Source organism: Lissotriton helveticus, chromosome 4_1 (assembly GCF_964261635.1).
Source record: "Lissotriton helveticus chromosome 4_1, aLisHel1.1, whole genome shotgun sequence".
Classification (NCBI taxonomy): domain Eukaryota; kingdom Metazoa; phylum Chordata; class Amphibia; order Caudata; family Salamandridae; genus Lissotriton; species Lissotriton helveticus.
This window is the reverse complement of record NC_136063.1, coordinates 1,887,545,641-1,887,565,314: the sequence shown is the minus strand read 5'-3', so window position 1 is coordinate 1,887,565,314 and position 19,674 is coordinate 1,887,545,641. Positions and strand designations below refer to the sequence as shown.

Here is a 19,674-nt window from a genome sequence, read left to right as displayed (position 1 = left end):
TATTGTACCCTACGGACGAGCTCAGCAGACAGCAATTACTCCCACACACACACACACCCACACACTCCCAGAGGCACACACACACACACACCCCGAGAGCCAGCCACACACACCCAGAGCCACACACACACACACACACCCAGAGCCACACACACCCAGAGCCACACACACACACACACCCACAGCCACACACACACACACCCAGAGCCACACACACACACCCAGAGCCACACACACACACACACACACCCTGCGCACACACACACACACACACCCAGAGCCACACACACACACCCAGAGCCACACACACACACACCCAGAGCCACACACACACCCAGAGCTACACACACACACACACACACACACAGAGCCACACACACACACACCTTGTAAATGAAAAAGTTTGATATTATGTCACTCCAATTTTTGGTATATTGTTGTAATCACGAAAATGAATATGATCAGTGCAGTTAAGCGTCATCACTAACAGTATTCCTGTCTATATGTTTATTAATCATCTGTACCTACAATGTTGTGCATGGATCTCTGTGCATGACAAGCAGAAAACTAATCAATGAGAACATAGTGCTGGGTGCTTACAGAAAGCATCTTGGCGGAGTTGAGGGATAGTGTTTGGGAGGCACATGTTGAAGAAAACCTGACACTTAAGTTTATAAGGCACTCCTGATGCAGCAATACTTTACCTGAAAATTCCGAAAGCATGGAGTGTTATAAGTCCCGGGTATGCTGTTGCCCTTCCATTCGGAAACTGCCCCTGAGGAAAGTAGAGCTACTGCTGACATTGCCATTTTCACATTTCTGCATTTAATTTCAACACTCTGGGCTATATACATGGACATTTTTTTGCCAGATTTTACCTGGTGAAATGTGTCCTTGAGTAAGTAAGTAATCCTTCGCTGTTCTCATCCGGGTGCCGCACCGGTCTGTTTAATAGTCATTTGTGAGAAGTGAAGACAGAAGAGATACCAACTAAGTCGACAAAACCTCATCACACGGTTCCAGAACAACATCCCCTCGAGCGGCTCAGCCATGAAAGATGTGTCGGGCTTCCTTCAGCAGCAGCAGAGCCTGAGCTCGGACCCAGAGGAAGCGGCGGTATGGAACCGCCTGGAGGAGTACTATGGAAAGAAACTGTGGCACCAGCTGACTTTGCTGCTGCTCGAGTTTGTGCAGGACCCACATTTTGCCAAAGGAGATGGACTTATCAAGTTATATGAGAATTTTATCAATGATTTTGAGCACAGGGTGAATCCTCTGTCGCTGGTTGAAATCATTCTCCATGTGGTGCGACAGATGAACGACCCTGCAGAGGCCCTCACCTTTCTGGAAGAGACTCGTGAAAAAGTGAAAAGCAGCGATGAGGCTGTCATTCTTTGTAAAACCGCCATTGGGGCCTTGAAGTTGAATATCGGGGACCTGCAGACCACAAAAGAGCTAATTGAGGAGGTGGATGAGATGCTGAAGAACTTGGCAGGTGTAACCTCAGTGCACAGTCGCTTCTATGACCTTTCTAGCAAATACTACCAGACCATTGGCAACCACGCCTCATACTACAAGGACGCCCTACGTTTCTTGGGATGCATTGATGTTAAAGATCTTCCAGTTTCTGAGCAGCAGGAGAGAGCGTTCACCCTTGGCGTGGCTGGTCTTCTCGGGGAAGGAGTTTACAACTTTGGTGAATTGCTCATGCACCCTGTGTTGGAATCTCTCTGTACAACAGACAGGCAGTGGTTGATTGACACACTTTACGCCTTTAACAGTGGCAACGTTGAAAAATTCCGAGCCATGAAGACTGCGTGGGGTCAGCAGCCGGACCTTGCCGCAAACGAAAGTCTACTTCTGAAGAAGATTCCGCTTCTGTGTTTAATGGAGATGACGTTTACTCGGCCCGCAAACCACCGTCAGCTGACCTTTGAGGAAATTGCCAAGAGTTCACAGGTGGCAGTTAATGATGTGGAGCTATTGGTGATGAAGGCGCTGTCTGTCGGCCTGCTGAAAGGCAGTATAGATGAGGTGGACAAACGTGTTCACATGACCTGGGTGCAGCCTCATGTTTTGGACCTACAGCAGATAAAGAGCATGAAGGACCGGCTGGAATTCTGGTGCACAGATGTGAAGAGTATGGAGCTGCTTGTTGAGCACCAGGCCCATGACATACTGACCTAAAGTGTTGCTTCAGTAGCTTTCCAACGCTAAGGGAAAGGAAATTGTAGGGCTGCTGAACTGTCTTTGTTCACCATCTAAAGAACTAGAATGACAACTAAAAGCCATTAGCTTCTGTGGGATTTGTTCTTTCACTTTGACCTATTTGCCTATTATAAATTTGGTTGGAGTGATTCCGCTTGAGGAAATCTAGTCAAACAGCAGCTGTCAAGGAAACCAAATTGGTTTTAGTGTGAAGGGTAATGTAGCGTTGGGATAGCCCAAGATACCGCTCTTCTGCATTGTCCATAGAGTGGCTGTTTGGAGTCCTTCCTGCCTTGGCACTCCACCACAAGAGCTCTATCATAATGTACTATACCTTGCTGAGAGTTTGCCTTAGACACATCAGGCACCTTCATTGTTGAGCCTTCCGAATTGATGTCGTCTTCCACGGCTCCAGGCGGACTCATGTGCTGTTCTTAGTAGGTGAGGAAGCATTTGACAAGAATAGACCTGTTGAATGCTTCTGAGGTTTTGAACTTGAGTCAGTGGAAATTGTTCAGCTTCATAAGTCTTGAAGCATCGTGGTAGGCTGCTATATTAAATGTAGTTCTACCCTGGATGCATCATGCCATCATTTGATATCCCTTGTTTATTTGATTTTTCCCTAATTGCTTATTTCAGGAGTATATCAGTAGACCTACCATTGTTGCACTGATACGGCTTGTCCAGTAACGATAAAACTGTTTTATAAATCTTTAAAAAAAAAAAGAAATGTGTCCTTGAGTATCTTGGGGATCTGGTGCTACGGAGCTCCTTAGAATCAAGATTCAGGTAGACACTGCAATTTCTATCCAAATTTAATTATACAGGAGGCTGACTTTTCATTAATTGCCCTGGCAGCTCGTATGATGCCACATAACCTGACACAGAATACAGTAGAGAGGCATAAGGTCAGTGATCCTAATACAGGCAATTTGTTTATAGACATTGTCACAGTTGTCCACACAAGTCAAACCTTGTTTTGCCTGTTTTAAAAAGAGGTTAATAGAGGTCATAGGACGTTCTGAGAATGTGAGGTTTGCTGAAACCGAGGAATGAGCTTCTTGCGTCTGTTCCAGGTTCTCAACCTTATCTGTTACGGCCGCCTCTGGCGCTTTGTGGTCACGCAGAATGCCAACAAACAAAGGCCTCTTACAGTGGCTGCTGACTGGCGAGTATAGGGTGTCGGCGCTGCGAGGGCACAGGACACAGGCTGTTGAAGTAAAAGTGCGGGGCGGGGACGGGGGAGCGCAGGGGGGCATGAACGACAGGGACCCGGGTCAGGAGCGTGTTATTGCCGCAGACAGTCTCCGCATCCTGGCCGGTTGACATTGTAAACCTAGACACAAGGGGTGTTTGAGGGGAGCCTGCCAAATTGACAATGTAAATGTGTAACATGCACACAGCCCGAGAGAGCGGGCGGTCGGCGGGTGGGAGAGCGCTGGCTCGGGGTAGGTCACACGGAGATTGAGTTTCGTCTGAATTAGATCAGAGCTGTGGGAAACGGCACCTCCCAAACACACACGCGCGCACACACGCACACGCGCGGAGGGGAACGCAGGCGGGCAGCTGTGCTCCACTATTAAGGGCATCTCGCAGGATCTAACTGCGAACTTAATTACTGTCTAACTCACCACAAGATGCGTGCCAGTATCTACCGTCTGCAGCGCCTCCGATTAAAAGGCTCCACCGGCCATAGACTATTTTAGGAGAGGGAGTTCCTATTCCTTTCCGTTTAAAGTGAGCCAAAGACTTTGAAGAGGTACAGAAAAGGGAGTTTGGTTTTTCGGAAGCACTTAAAGTGGCACTGGGGGGCTTGGTGGCGCTATGTAAACTAGCTTATGAAACCTCGCGTTTGACTCTACTCTGCTATCAGCAAAAAACAAGATTGCGGTACAGTTAGAGAATATAAATACATATAATGGATTAAACAGCTGAGTGCAGTAGATTTGCTTTTCAGCTTCGACCACTTTCATGGAGATCGACCTGCCCGCCCCAGCTCCACAAAATAATGGCGGCCGCATTGCCGAGAAAAAAAAAAAACAACCGCCCACCGCCGCATGACGATCGCAAAGGGGCGGGATGAGTAAAAATCGCCGGAACGCCCACGAATCTGCTCCGGCAATGACGGACAGATCGCTCTTCCAATGGTTAGCCTCCATTTATGGAGCTAGCCAATGGAAGAGCAGGCGGGACAAAGCCCCCGTACTGTTCTGACATAAGATTTCGCCTGCGAGAACGCTGCTGCGCAGCGGATGCCAGGCAAAACCTAAACACTGGGAAGTTCAGTAGCAAACAACTCAGCACATTAAACCCACATTAATGCCAGTGTGGGATTTTATATTAAATGCACTCAGACTTAGAGATGCCCCTTAAATATCGATCAGCCCTGGTGTCGTTCCTGAATGGCTGCCCGCCATTTGCCACCACCAAGGTTTTTGGACCCCTAGGTAGAGAGTCTCCGCTCTCTGGGTCCAGAAACAAAGCCCATCCTGGGCAGTGGTGTCATACCTCCTTCCCCAGGATGAGCTGGGTCCCCGAAAGTGGTAGCTTCAAAGGCCTACCACCTTTAGACGCTTTCTCTGCCTTTTGCTTTCCCCAGAAACTTTCTCCCACCGGTTCTGGCCCCACTTTGGGTGGGAGAATCAGTGGGAAATCCAAGCAAGGAAGAGAGGTGTGCCCACCTTTGCCAACCCCACCCATCAGGTGGGGGAGTTGAGTTAAAGCACACATCTCAAACCTCTCCATCTTGAAGATGAGAGGCTCAGCCAATTAGAAGGAGACGTATGCCCCCTCCTCCTGGAGGGTGGCATAATAGGGGGTGTACCCACCCCAAGTAAGGGACCCATTGGTCCCAACCTGCACTCCTCTTTAAGGCTCCTAAATTTAGTAGTCAGGGGCGTCCTTGAACCTTGCCTCCGCAGATTCGAGGAAGAAAGAAGGACCAAAGAGCCGTGCTGACCCTGGTAGGAGAAGAGGACACCAACTGCCTTGGCACCAGCCCTACCAGTCTGTCTTGTCTACGGCCTGGCTACAGGAAGAACCCCGGCGAGTACAGCAGCCAGCAACCCCCAGAGCCAGAGAACCTGGCCTGCGACCTTCCCACAGACTCAGATTCCTATGAGCACCGGATTCAACTAAAGATTCCCCTCCAGAATCCGGATTCAAGTGACCCAGCGATTATGCACCACTCTGTACCCGACGCCCACGGCCCGAGTTCGAGTGGCCTAACACAGCAAGGAGGACTCCCCAGCAATCCTGCCCTGTGATCTGGTGATCCCCGACCTCTCTCAAGCCTCAAAACGATACCTGCTGCCTCAACCTGAAGGGTTCTTCCAACCGGAGCTGTTAAGAAAACCTGACACCAGAAGACATCCCTGCACCCAGTGTCCCAAGTGATGGTATCCAGGCATCCCCCAAGATCCCAACTAACCTCTCCAGCTGGTAGTCGCCTTCAGGAAGTCTCCCTGCCTGAGCCTGCTGCAACTTTGTGAAACCAAAGGTCTCCATTGGGAAACACAGGGTCCCAACGTCTGTTTTGCACCCTGCACCTGGACGCCCCAGTGCCGCTGGTGGTGCAGCTCCTGTGCTGGTCAATGGCCAAAGCAGTGCAGACTTTAACCCCCAGGAACTTTGCTCATGAGCAGCCCCTAAGCAAAGACCACCTTAGCCCCATTGGCTAACATTGGGACCCCACACTCTGCATCTGGCCGCTCCAGTGCTGGTGCTGGTGCAACTTGAGTGCCTATCTAGACCTTGGGGATCCTTGCCTATCCTCCAAATCTCACCCTTGTACGTCGAGTACTTACCTTCCAAACCGATAACTATTTTTCTCCCATAGGAACCCATGTTATAAGATTTTGGGCCTACAATTTTTTTAAGTGTGGACTGTTAATGTATGGAGAAAAGTTAAATCAATTGCAAAGTTGAAAAAGTCATACTTAACTTGTATTGCACAAACCTATGGCCTGGTATCCAGGAATACCACCCCAGGACTCAAAGTAATCAGAAAGTAATCTGAAAGTAATTACTGTATAATTCAAACTCCATTTCCAAGTAATACAAACCTGTAACAACTGCAAATTCAACCACAACTGCATTTCCGTGAACAGCCTTGCATTTGAGAAGTGCATGGTACATACATGTCCCAAGTCCTGCTTGCTTCTAAAATAAAACCTAAGTATAACTTTTTTTATACTTACTTAATTGGTCTGAATTCTGTTTCTGAGTGTGTGTGGTAGTCCTTAATTGAGTGTATACAACAAGTGCTTAACACACCCTCTGGATAAGCCTAACTGCTTGCCAACACTACCACAAAGAGAGCTGTTAGTACGTACCTAATTTAGCCGCTGTTACACCTCTGGGGACTCTATGGACCTTCCTTTTGTATAGTATATAAAGAGCCAGCTTCCTACATTGGTGGATCAGCGGTGGGATGTAAAGCCTTGCATTAATTAGACTAACTTAGTCAACCTCTGATCACATGACAAGAATCCAAAAATTGTCTTTAGCACATATCATTTTTTGAATTGACGAGTTTTCCAAAACTCTAAAAGTCTTTTTTAGACCCTTGTGTTAAGTCCTAAAGCATTTGTGTTTTAGAAAAGTCAAAGTCACTGACGTTAGCAGGGAAGTATCTAGGACTGTTAGTGTAGGTCTTCCAAAAATCCCCCACTTTAGAAAAATAATGAGCAATCCAGGGAATATGGCTGATAAGCTCGACATTCACTTCTTCCTTCAACCTAGAGGTTAGAGAGTTAAGACTTCTCTTTAAGGCTAAACAGATAAGAAATGAGTCCAAACCTACCAGGAGGTAACTCCTGGAGATCCTGGCAGGGCATGCAAGGGACCACCCAACAGAAGAAGGTGAAGACCTTCAATGGCATGGGGAAAGTAGCAAGGAGGATAAAGTATTGGACCAGCCACCACAACTACTTAGGGAGGAAGGGAATTTTGTGTCTAAGAGGTACAGGGGCTAGCTCCTACAGAGGCAGGCCAACTCCATACCAAACAGTAGGGACAACCTCACTGAGGAGGATTTCCTTTTAGTAAGGATGACCAAAAGACTAGACCTAAAGACTAGGCTCCTAGCTCTAAAAAAGAAGAGAGAGCAGAGATGGGCCTAGGACACTTCAATGGTGACAGCAATTTAAAAAACTTAGAAAAAGAAGGATCCTAGACCCTAAAATCCTCAACGGGATTGTCCCTAAATTTGAGGATGGTGATGAGATCACCAAGTGGTGCCTAGCTTTTGAGACGGCTTGTGGAGCTAGAAAAGTGAGAACATCTCACTGTGAGGGGGCACTCCTCTGGGAACTGGTTTGTGGTAAGTGCAGAGACAGACTTCTGACCCTGAGTGAGGTAGAAGCAGAGTCCTATGAACTCATGAGGGGCACCCTGATTAAGAATTTTGACTCACGACTGAGGAGTACAGAATTAAATTCAGGGGGGCTTAGAAATCCTAGAGTCAGTCCTGGGTGGAAAGTGTTGACCACTCAGTAAAGACACTAGGTGGTTGGTTGACTGGAAGTAAAGTACAAGATTATGATGGTTTTTATAAATTGTTCATGAAAGAACACATTTTATTTAACTGTATCAATGTAAAATTGCATCAGCATCTGGTAGCCCGAGGTGTAATTTCTCCCCAAGAATTGGGAAAGAAGGTGGACCACTGGGTCAAGACGAGGTCAACCAAATCAGCCACTGGAGGTGACAAAAAGAAAATGGTCACAAAGCCTCCCTAGAGAAAAGAGGGGGAGAAACCCAAAGATAAAATACACATTTTCTAAAGGCTCCCAAATTCCTGGTTAAGGGGGTGGTCCAAGAACTCTTCCCTGCCCACTAGTGGGTACAAGGGGAAGAATTGTAATCCTGGAAAGGCCTGGTGTTTCCACTGTAACAAGAAGGGACACCAAACTGGAGATGCTGCCTCTCCCAACAAACTAGCTCTTAGACCCCCACCAGTACCTACTGGTATGGCAAATCTCTAGTTGGGATCAATACTGTGCCCAGATAAAATTATCAGGGTTCACACTGAGGCTGTTTAAGTCTCTGAAGGGGAGGGAGGGTTTGCCACGGTGGTTGTCTGTCACTTTAATTTAAAGAAGGTCTTGCTGTAGCCCTTAGTAAATGGAACTTAGATAGAAGCCCTGGGGGATACAGGTGCCAGTGTCACTATGGTGAGAGATACACATGTTTCCCCAGAGCAATACCTAACTGGATACACCTATCCAGCTACCATTGGTGACAGTGGCACCACTAACCATACAATGGCTGTGGTGATATTAGGCTGGGGGGAGGTTTCTGGACTGAAACAGGTAATGGTCTCTCCGAAGCTCAGATCTGCCTGTCTGCTTGCAAATGATCTGGAAACCTTAGCAAGGGCTGAGATAGGAATGTGGACACATGAAGGCCATGCTACAAATACCTGAGACAGTGTGTGTGAAAACCAGACCACAATGGCTAGCACAGGGTGAAAAGGTTGATTGTAGTTTGAAATGTTAGCCCAACCTCCCAAGAGAAAAGGTAGGAAGACTGGTGAGACAGCTTCCATTCAGCAAAAAGATCGGGACCCCTCTCCTCAGGGAAAGCTCTTGAGACCAGGGGGACCCTCTAGGGTACTGCTGTGCCTTGTGTAGCAGGTCTGCCCCACTCTAGAAGGCCTGAGGCAGCACGCTGCTGCACAGGAGCAGGGAGTTGTCAATGGATCCCACAAAGTCTATTGGGAGGAAGGACTCCTGTACACTGATGCCAGAGACCCCATACCTGGAGTGACTAAGAGAGTGGTAGTGCCTCAGCTGTATAGGAAGTACCTACTCACTTTAAAACATGACATCCCCCTAGCAGGGCATTTGGGCCAGACAAAAATTTGGAAAACATTGTTCGCCCACTTTTACTGGCCTCAGATGTCCCAAAAAGTGAAGGCGTTTGTAAGCTACTGTGTCACCTGTCAAGCCATTGACAAGACAGGAGGATACCACTACCAGTGGTTGGGGTTCCCTTTGAGAGGGTAGGAGTAGATATAGTGGGTCCTCTTGAACCTCCCAGAGCCTCGGGAAACAAATGTATACTAGTAGTAGTGGATCATGCTACTAGGTATCCTGGGGCCATTCCCCCCAGGACAACTACAGCCACTGTGGTAGCCAAGGCCCTCATTGGTGTCGTCACCAGGGTGGGGTTTCCTACGGAGGTAGTATTAGACTGCATACTTAAACACACATGCGGAATGAGTGTGGGGTGATCTACAAGTTCACAACACCTTACAACCCACAAACCAATGGCCTTGTTAAAAGATTTAACAAGATATTGAAAGGCATGATAATGGGACTTCCTGAAAAACTCAAAAGGAGATGAGATGTTCTGTTACCCTGCCTGCTTTTTGCCTACAGACAGGTGCCTCAGAAGGGAGTGGTGTTTTCACCCTTTAAACGTGTGTTTACCCAGCCTGTAAGGGGACCACTCTCAGTTGTGAAGGAAGGATGAGAGAGACCCCCTCAAGTACCAAAACAAGATGGGATGGATTAGGCCTTTGTTCCAGGATAGCAGAGTACATGCAGAAAACATCCAAACACCTTGAGACCAGCTAGGTGCTGCAGAAGCTTTGGTATGACCAAAAAGCTGCACTGGTAGAATTCCAACCAGGGCAACAGGTATGAGTTTTGGTGCAATTGGCACCAAGGACCCCCCAGGACAAATGGAGTGGCCCTTACCCTATCCTGGAGAAACAGTGAGGTCACATACTTGGTGGACCTAGTCCCCAAAAGGGTGATACATGTGAAAAGCCTCAAACTCTATTGTGACAGGGCTAATGTAACCATGCTAATGGCTACTGATGAGGATCAGGAGACGGAGTCAGCCTCTCCCTGACCTACTCTCCTATAGCCCCCAAGATGGATCACTCTACTCAGAAACCCTCTCTGCCCAACACAAGCTAATTGCAGACAGGTTCTGCAACAGTATGCACAGCTCTTTTCCTTGAACCCTGGCTAGACACCCTGGTGTCTGGTGATGTTGACACTGGAGGAAAGCATCAAAGCTGAGGTGGAAAGAGAAAAATTAGGTTTTCTGTGGACTACAGAGGCATCAATGCTGTCACCAAAACAGATACATACCCCATCCCCAGGGCTGATTCACAATACATTTGGGGCTGCCAAATACTTAAGTACCTTTGACTTAACTGCAGGGTACTGGCAGATTGGCATGGCCCCTGGAGCAAAAGAAAGCACAGCATTCTCCACACCTGATGTGCACTTCCAGTTTATTATGATGCCCTTTGGTTTGAAGAATGCCCCTGCCACCGTCCAAAGGTTGGTGAATCAAGTCCTTGCTGGGTTGGAAGGCTTTCATGCAGCTTATCTTGATGATATTGCTGTTTAGCTCTTCCTATCAGGATCACCATGTCCACCTGGATAAGATTTTACATACCCTGCAAACTGCAGGCCTAACTTTCAAAGCATTGAAGTGCCAGATAGGGCAGGGAACTGTTACGTACTTGGGCCACCTTGTAGGTGGAGGCCAAGTTAACACATTCAACCCAGAATCCATATCATTTTGGATAAGAAAGATCCAACAACCCAGATCCAACTCAGGGAAATCCTTGGCTTGACTGGGTGCTCAAGAAAATGAACTGGACAGTTGACTGCCAAAAGGCTTTTGACACCCTAAAAGAGGCAATGTGCTCAGCACCTATTCTCAGGGCTCCAGTTTACTCCAAGCAGTTTACAGTGCAGAGTGATGCATATGAGCTGGGGATAGGAGTGGTCCTTTCCCAGACAAATGATGATGGACAAGACCAGCCTGTTGCTTTCATAAGCAGAAGCCTGCTCCCCAGAGAACAGCATTGGAGTACCATTGAGAGGGAGAACTTTGCTGTGGTTTGGTCCCTGAAGAAGCTCAGACCATACCTGTTTGATCACACTTCCTAATTCAAACTAATCACAGACCTCTTAGATGGCTAATGTAGATGAAAGGAGAATACCCAAAACCTTTCAAGTGGTCTATATCAGTGGTCCATATCCTTAAAGAGATTGGACTTTAAAGTGGAACATAGACCTGGGACTGCCCATGCCAATGCAGATGGCCTTTCCAGATGTTTCCACTTAGACAATGAAGACTCTCTAGTTACCAATTGACCGTGATGGACTAGGACATCTTTTTTCAAGTTACCGACGAGTGCGTTTTGGAAGGAAAGAATTCTGACAGACCACTGGATGGCGCCAGAGAGCTAGAGAGAGAGACGCCGCAGTGAACGCCCAAACGCCATTCTGTCTGGACGCCAGGTTGCTGTGGCTCCTGTGGGCCCCTGTGGGTTGCCGCAGCTCCCTGTGGGTTTTTTAAAAGCTTCCAACGCGGCAAAAGCGGCAAAAGTGTCCCGCAGCTGAGGCCGTCGTACCTGCAGCAAGGCCGGGAGGTCCATCTCTGCTCGATATCGGGACAGCATCGGGACAGCATCGGGATCGCACCAGCTGCCCGGGAGGGGCCCGGTGCTGTGTGTGGGCTGTTGGAGCCAAGCGGAACGGAGCTGGTAAGCAGAGTGGGGGCCACGGGCAGTGCGGTCAGCGCGGTCTGCAGGCTAAGTCAGGCCGGCGATTTTGAAGCCTGAAAACAGATAGGGACTGTGACATTGCACGAAAAACAAGATTTTCGAGAGGTGGCACTGTCGAGACGAGACGACTCGAGTCAGACTCGAAGTGAGGAGCGTAGTGAAAGGAGTGGTGAGAGGAGCAGTGAGAGGAGCTGCCACCGAGGTATTGCGAATCGGGGGACAGGGGCAAGGGCATACACTCCTAGTAGTAGTCAGCCGCTACCTGTGAGGAGCTGCGAGGAGGAAGTAGCTGCATCAGTGGTGAAAGTTAGGGGGGCTACGAGAGGGTAACCTGGGCGGCGAGCGCTGCTTCCAGCTGCCTCCAGCGGTCAGGACACTCATCCTCACTTCCACAGTACTCACCTCAACCCGCCACTCTGACAAAAAAACTGTACACTGAAAATGCCAGAAGCTAACGCCCTTCCCGTGGGTGGGGGTGGAGTGCTGCAAATTCCCCGACAACATTTCGGACTCGCCTGAGTGTAGCGGAGAACCGCGAGCCGATCTAAAAACACGGCAGAGAGCCCCACAGCGCGACGGGAGCTACAACTTGCCTCCCAGTTCTTCCTAGTGTGGCAAGAGCAGTGAGCCCACTTCCAGCACTGTGGGAGGAGTGAGTGGAGAAGAAATAGCTTCCAGCACGTTTCCAGTGCTTCATCCCCAGCCCTAGCACTCTAGACCAGGCGAAGAGGGCGCACCCACCAAGCATACCACTTTCAACAACCAATCAAGGAAGTGAAGTGAGGTCGTGTAGGGTGCGGGAGTCGAGACGTGACGCGAGCGTGGCTGCCGGCAGAGGCAGTCGCAAAGTAAGAGCCAGGGGATGACCAGGAAGGCAGTCTGACTAGGTCTGATTTGCCTGCGGTTCCCCCGTGTGCTCCGCTTGCGCGCCGGACTCTCTCAAGCAACCCTCCCGCCGCAGTTTTGCCAAGGAAGTACAAAGAAGGGGAAAAAGAAGGGGCAGCAGCTAGAATTCACGTAAGGAGGAACGTAACACCAACGTACCAACCAAAGCAGAATCCTAATTACAACAAAAAAGGGGAAGCGACGGTAGAGAGATGAGTTCAGGGAGGACACGAAACCCCCCCCGCGAGTACTTAAAAAGAAAGCCAAGAACAAAACCTCTACCCCCTCCACTGAGGAAAGTACGGTTACCACATTAATACCCCAGATCTACCCCATCTTCGGTACAATGAACTCCACTGGCAAATTTACTTTCTTAAAAGACCCAGTATCCGTAATGTACACTATTCCAGCAACACCGTACGGTCTTCAAAAGCCAATGTCTCCAATGTCACCAAGCAAACCAACAAAAACAACAAAGACAACAGACATAAGGGCATTATCACAATCTAGCTCTAACCTGACCCCAGGGAGGGTAAATGATGTGGAGGTAAAAACCGAGGGTGTGCATATGCTTTGGGAAAATAGTAAACACACGATACAAACTCAAGCCCAAGTGCACACGGAAAACAAAAATCAGGATAGAGACCCAGGACAAGTAAAACACCAAATATTACCAGAAGCAATCAATAGGAGCATGGATAATATATGTGAAGGGACCTCACCAATAACGGAAATAAGTAAAAAACAAAACAAAATTGAAAGGAAAACCACATTTTCTGTCTCCCCGACATTCGATATAAATTTGGATGACTTAATGGCCGAAACTCAAGAGGCCTTTTGCAGTAACGAAGGGCAGTGCAACATCAGCGCCTACAACGAAGCACATGACAAACATCCAAACAGTCACTCCACTCCAAGGCACGAATCGTGGCTTAATCAAGCAGTGACAAACCACAACAAAGAGACAAAGGTCAATAAACAACCGTGGGGAGGGCCCCCACTCCAAATCCAAACGGACAACAAAGGCAGTACACCAACACACATGGTGAAGCCAAACGACAAAACAAAAGCATCTAACCCGGAGCAAACAAAACCCCATAACAAATCACAAGGGACAAACGTGGCGCCCCAAGAAATAATTTTGAAAAATATAAAACAACACAATAACCATGGATACCGTAATCTCATACATAATCGAGATATCCAGCAGGCTGAATCATTGTGCAGACATTGGGGACGCGGACTTAACCTCCCACCCGCCTGTAGGCCACAGTGAAAAGGGTCTCAAAGAAACATCAGTAATTGAAATTTCAAATGTGTCAGTGGGGATTGGCCTATCAACAATAAAAAGTCCGGGCAAATCACATAAAAAAGATAAGGAGCTGCATATAGTCAAGACCCCCAAAAAGCATGCATACCGGAAAATTGACGCAACTTACAATAAACTAAACCAACATCAGCAAGACCAAAGGCAAGAACTAAATACAAATCTGGAATCAATAATTGCATTACATAGTGCACTGGGGAGCATACTGGAAACCTCAATTAAAACCTTAAATATGCAGTCTGACAAACTAGACATACAAATACAACTAATGAGCACCATGGCCGGATACATATCCGGCATAAACAAAAAACTAGACACCATGGTCAGCACATTAGATACGCTCCAGGAGCAAACCCGACTGTGGCGACCAACTAATATATGTAGTTGTAACCCTATATTGGAAAAATTGAAAGATCTGCCAACCATACTAAAAGATATTTTGCATGAATGCAAGCTAGTTAACCAGAGAAACATTAACACACCAAATGGAAGGAACCTTATCTCTTTTGTGCAGTGTATAAACACTCCAATCAAAGACACAGTCACCCCCAAAAAGAGCCATGAAAACAAAACAGAAGTGCCAGCACAACGAATACTGGATCATAAAACCAGGCAGGACGAATTAATAAAGCTTAATGACGCTCCATCAGAGGATACCAAAACATCAAGAACCAATTTCCCTGTGGGACACTCCAACAATTATACATCTACTGATAACAATACATCTAAAATGAATTATCATACACCAACTGAGAAAGATAAACCTGAGTCGGATGGGAAAGAAAAACAAATAAATCAAAAAGGTCTAACAAAGTGGCAAAATAAACGAGCAAGAAAGAATAGAAATCAGCTGGCCGAGAAGCAGGTGCTGATTAGCTACCCCATTTTTAACCGTGTAAACACTAAAAAAAAATCAGAAGATGACCTTAATCTAAGGGTGCAACCACCACCCACAAGGATAACGGAAGAACATAAAGATTTGAAGCTCATACCCCAAAAAGAGATAACCAAATCCATGTCCAAAAAAGCAAATGACCAGATGCACAGGGTGTATTCTAAAACACTAATGCACTCTGAGGGGATTACACAACCACAAATTTTAGGTGTTGGTAGCAGAACCAATATTGACACTACGACCCTATCATCCGCCCTAGGTGAGGTGGATTGGAGCATGGAACAAGTGGACAGCGACGCAGCACAACTGGAAGAATCTGCAGCGAGTCCGCAAAGTGACCCACAACACAAGGTGATAATTCGCAACAAAAAAGCATGCACACCACCGAAGAGCAAAAACCACAACCTTAATGAGCCTGCTCAAAAAGGCGTGAAGACATCAATCAGGGATGCCAAAGGACAGTCATTAAAGGTCCGGTAAACAACAAGAAGGTATCATCCATCCAGATCACTGTTCCAAACGCCGATTCCAGACCAGGCAAAAGTGATAACAAAACTATTAGATTATTTACAACCAAGGTTGCTAGGGGTCGCTACGATGAAAAGCAAGTAATAATAAACTCAGGCAATATAGAACTACTACAAAACATCGATTTAAAAAATTTTGTAAAACATAGATCGAGTCCCACATCAGTTGCTAGGGAAAATGGACGGCATATATAAAAAGGCGGCCTAAAACGAGATTGCAGGGATGGAACTTTGAAAGACAGAATATCAATGGAACAGTCTCAAATGGTCGCTAACAAGCAAATAATAAACCACCCGTGTGTTGATACATGGGTTCACGGAAGTAACCAAACAAGATGAACAGCACCAAATGACAACGTACGTTCCACCAGAGTCTTATCACCTAATTTGAAAACCCCAATAGTTGGAAGGCTACTCTTCATCCCCAATTATAAAGTACACGGTAAGCAAGACTACTTAAATCGAGGAAACATTCTTCATCTAATATCTACAATTACAAGCCTGAGCCGAATAACAACAGCCGACCTACTGTCAAAATAATTTATCTCCCTCGGAGATAATGCAGCAAAGGAAGGCACACTGGCTACATGGAGGAATGAGAGAATCGTCAAGAGCATTCTTGCCGAAACTACTAAATTTGAGGAGTGGGGAATCAGTCTGAAAGAAGAGGCAAAACCGGGATACCCAACTCCCCTTTAAAGGAAGCAGACCAAAAGAGGAGATCATACACGGACAAGTCAAACCACGTACACCGTACTACATGGCGCTAAGGGAGCAGATAATGACAACTATGACAGCCCAAGATTGACACAGCGCTCTAACAATGATTGAACCAGTCATGTAACAGGCAGACTACAGGGAGACACAATTAAACTTCTCTCCTGGAACATCGCCGGAGCAAAAGATATTTTAAATGACACTAGAAAAACAGACACTTGGAGCACGTATGACATTATAGCCCTCCAGGAAACATGGTTAACGGAGCCAATCGATGTACCTGGTAGACTATGTTTCCATGCCAACGCGACACGAACTCAACGTTACGGGCGTGCGAAAGGGGGACTCTCGGTAGATGTATCCACCGCGCTTAAGTTTAAGGCCTCTCAATTGCCCATATCCTCGGCGGATATGCAAATTATCAAATTGGATGGGATGACCCAGGGAGAAACTCGAACAACTATCCTGATTAACGTTTATGCCCACCCGAAATATGCAGCCAAAAAAGAATTCTTCAAACGCATTAATAATGTCGTTTCTGACTTCCGGCTCGAACAACCAAGATGGGACATCATATTGACAGGCGATTTCAATGCCAATCTCCTGCATTGGCCGGAAGAAGAGGATAACATCAATATAGCAAACAAGCAGTGGGTCGTTGACCCCCAGGAAATCCCACCCGTAAAGAAGACCGATTCAGCTGGCAGGCAATTGATGTGGGATCTCGAGCATCTTGGGCTAAGGGTGATAAATGGTAGATGCAAGCAAGATAAACCACCATCTACAACCTACACAGGTCAAGGCACAAGCACAATCTTAGACTACACGATAGTCACATTACCCTTGTTAAGACTGATAAAAAACTTTCAAATAATCAGTTCATTATATAGTGACCATTCAATGCAGCACATCGAAATGAACCTGACTTTATCAAGGTACAAGCAAGCACGAACAATGGTAGGCGAAGTATCTACAATCAATTTGAAGCGATTGAGGTGGACAAGCACCACCCTGCCACAAATAGCGCTGGATGCCAAGAACGAACTTCAATCCTTGATCCAAGATAAAAATCTGTGCTCCGAGACCTGGACTAACTATCTAAACAGGTTATCCAGGAAAAGTACCAATATCAAAAAGAACACCAATTTATCAAGTAGTACTGCTTTTTCTAAGGCAGCACTCACCCTGAGAAAACGCTTGCGGAAACTCACAAGACGAGCCCAAGGCCATACTGCCAATTCAAGTGCTTGGCAAGAAGTTCGAATAATAAGAAAACTCTACAAGAAGCTAATCTGGACGGAAAAAAAAAATCAAGCCAACGAGTTCTGGACTAAAATGTTGTATAACATAAAAAAATCCAATAGCCGGGCCTTTGGCAGCAAGTAAATTCCCTGAGCAGACCGTCACAAGTCATAAGTATGACCTGTATAACTGAAAGCGCATGGTCCTAACACATAGCCAACACCTTCTCAATAAGACCCGCTTTTCACCCGTCAGCAATATCTTCAAGTACTGAGGCCTCGAAAGATAAGCCTCATGATTGCCAAAACATGTCCAGAACCCAACAGGCAAGTATAGATCAATCGTTGCAGATTAGCGATGAACTTCAAATAACACAAATAATTAGTAAAAGTAGGCAAGAGAGGGCGCCTGGACCAAATGGCATCCCACAAGTAATATACAAGGAGGACCCTCAATACTGGGCCAGTAAATTTAACCATCTGTTTAGATCCATAAATAACACACGTCAGCTCCCAGAAAGTTGGAGAGGAGCAATCATCAATCCAATTTACAAAGGCGGTGACCGCAAAAATCCGGCCAATTATCGTCTGATTGCCCTCATTGACGCGGAAGCTAAATATTATGCATCCTGGTACTAGCGGATCTCGCAAAATGGGCTGATACCAACAATAAAATACCGGTAAATCAGACAGGGTTTCGCTGCGGAACAGGCACGATGACAAACATAATGGCCTTAAGTCTAATCGCGGAAAAAAGTTTACAACATCACCAAACATTATATGCCTGTTTCGTGGACTTCAAGGCGGCCTTTGATCGTGTTAACAGGCATTTACTTTGGACCAAACTGAAACAGCAGGGCCTGCCAGATTCAATCTTAACTCCAATCATCGATCTACACACCAACACCTGGATGCAGGTAAAGATCGACAACGGACAACGGCTAACCTGAAGGATCTGCACCTTCGACGGTCTAAAACAAGGCTGCGTGTTGGCACCTAATCTTTTCAATTTATTCATGGCCGACTTAACATCAAATTTAGACCAGACCAACGCTCATCCACCACGGCTTGGTCACCTGCGTGTTACACACCTATCCTACGCAGATGACGTGGTTTTACTGAGCCAGACGAAAATCAGCCTGCAACGCCTACTACAAGCACTGACCAGATACACAAAATTAAACGTACTCGAAATAAACAGTAAGAAGACCAAGATCATGGTCATAACTCGTCGCCTTAAAGTGTCATCAGCATTTGCAATAGAGAACAGCAAATTGGAAGTGGTCGACAGTTATAAGTATCTGGGAATACAAGTAGACAAACGCATTAACTTTGCAACACATTTCAAAGCCATTGAAAAGAAGGGGACTGCCTTGTTACACGCCTTCAACAACTTAGCAACCAAACTTAGAGGTCCCATGTTCAACCCGCTCCTAAACGTAATGAAAGCCAAATTACTGCCAACAATATCTTACGGGAGCGTACTACATCACAGGAGGAGTGCGCAGCTAATAGAGAAAATACAAACAAGAATCTATAAACGTGTATTTGGTTTGCCAATTGATGCATCACCTGCGCAAGTACGACTAGAATTTGGCCTGCAATCCCAAGTTCTGCTAAAACAATACGAGTTTGTCAAATTTTGGTACGACATCTGATGAACCAGAAAGTAGAAATGTATCGCGCCATGTGGGAGGTAATCAACAACAACTCGAATTCCCAGTACGCTAAATTTTTAAAACTCCCTCTAGAAACAACAGAATTGGCCCCACTCTGGGAAACCAGGCTTCCAGTACCGTTGTTCAAACAAACAGTAAAAAAAAGCGGCCAGCAGGCATTCGTTACTCAATGATAAGTCATCCCTGAGTCATCGCGAACACGCCTGGATGACAATACAATCATATAAAAACCCGGCTCCGGCAGCATATCTACAACTTGCCTTCTCAGCGTTTATCCAACATAGATACCTAAAATTAAGGCTGGGTAACCTCCCGACAAATTTGGATCAACCGAAATGGAGGATGCAAGAAAACAAAGGGTGCGAATTATGTGGAGCAAGAAAACAAGGCCTAATTCATCTGATCTGTATCTGTCCCGCCATGAACTCGGAACGCCGGAGTAGACTAAAGGCGAAGTTTAATGAAATTGGAGCACGCACCTGTCGGTCTGCAATCATACAAACACTGTGTTCTGTGGATCCTCAACTTATTTGCGGTGCAGTCCAATTCATAATCAATTTTGAGAAAAAGAGAAGAATTATGATAAAGTCTTAATCGAAAACACGAACTCGTATACATAGCACGAAGTATTCCATATTTCAGTCACGGCATTCT

General features: G+C 46.5%; 1 protein-coding gene and 1 pseudogene across 4 annotated transcripts in view; both read left to right on the top strand.

Moving 5' to 3' along the window:
* LOC144827733 (sodium- and chloride-dependent neutral and basic amino acid transporter B(0+)-like) overlaps positions 1-19,674 on the top strand; it is a 3,091,484-nt gene that overhangs the window by 1,233,106 nt on the left and 1,838,704 nt on the right. The gene's annotated exons all lie outside the window — the stretch shown is intronic.
* LOC144829414 (26S proteasome non-ATPase regulatory subunit 13 pseudogene) lies at positions 919-2,337 on the top strand (annotated as a pseudogene).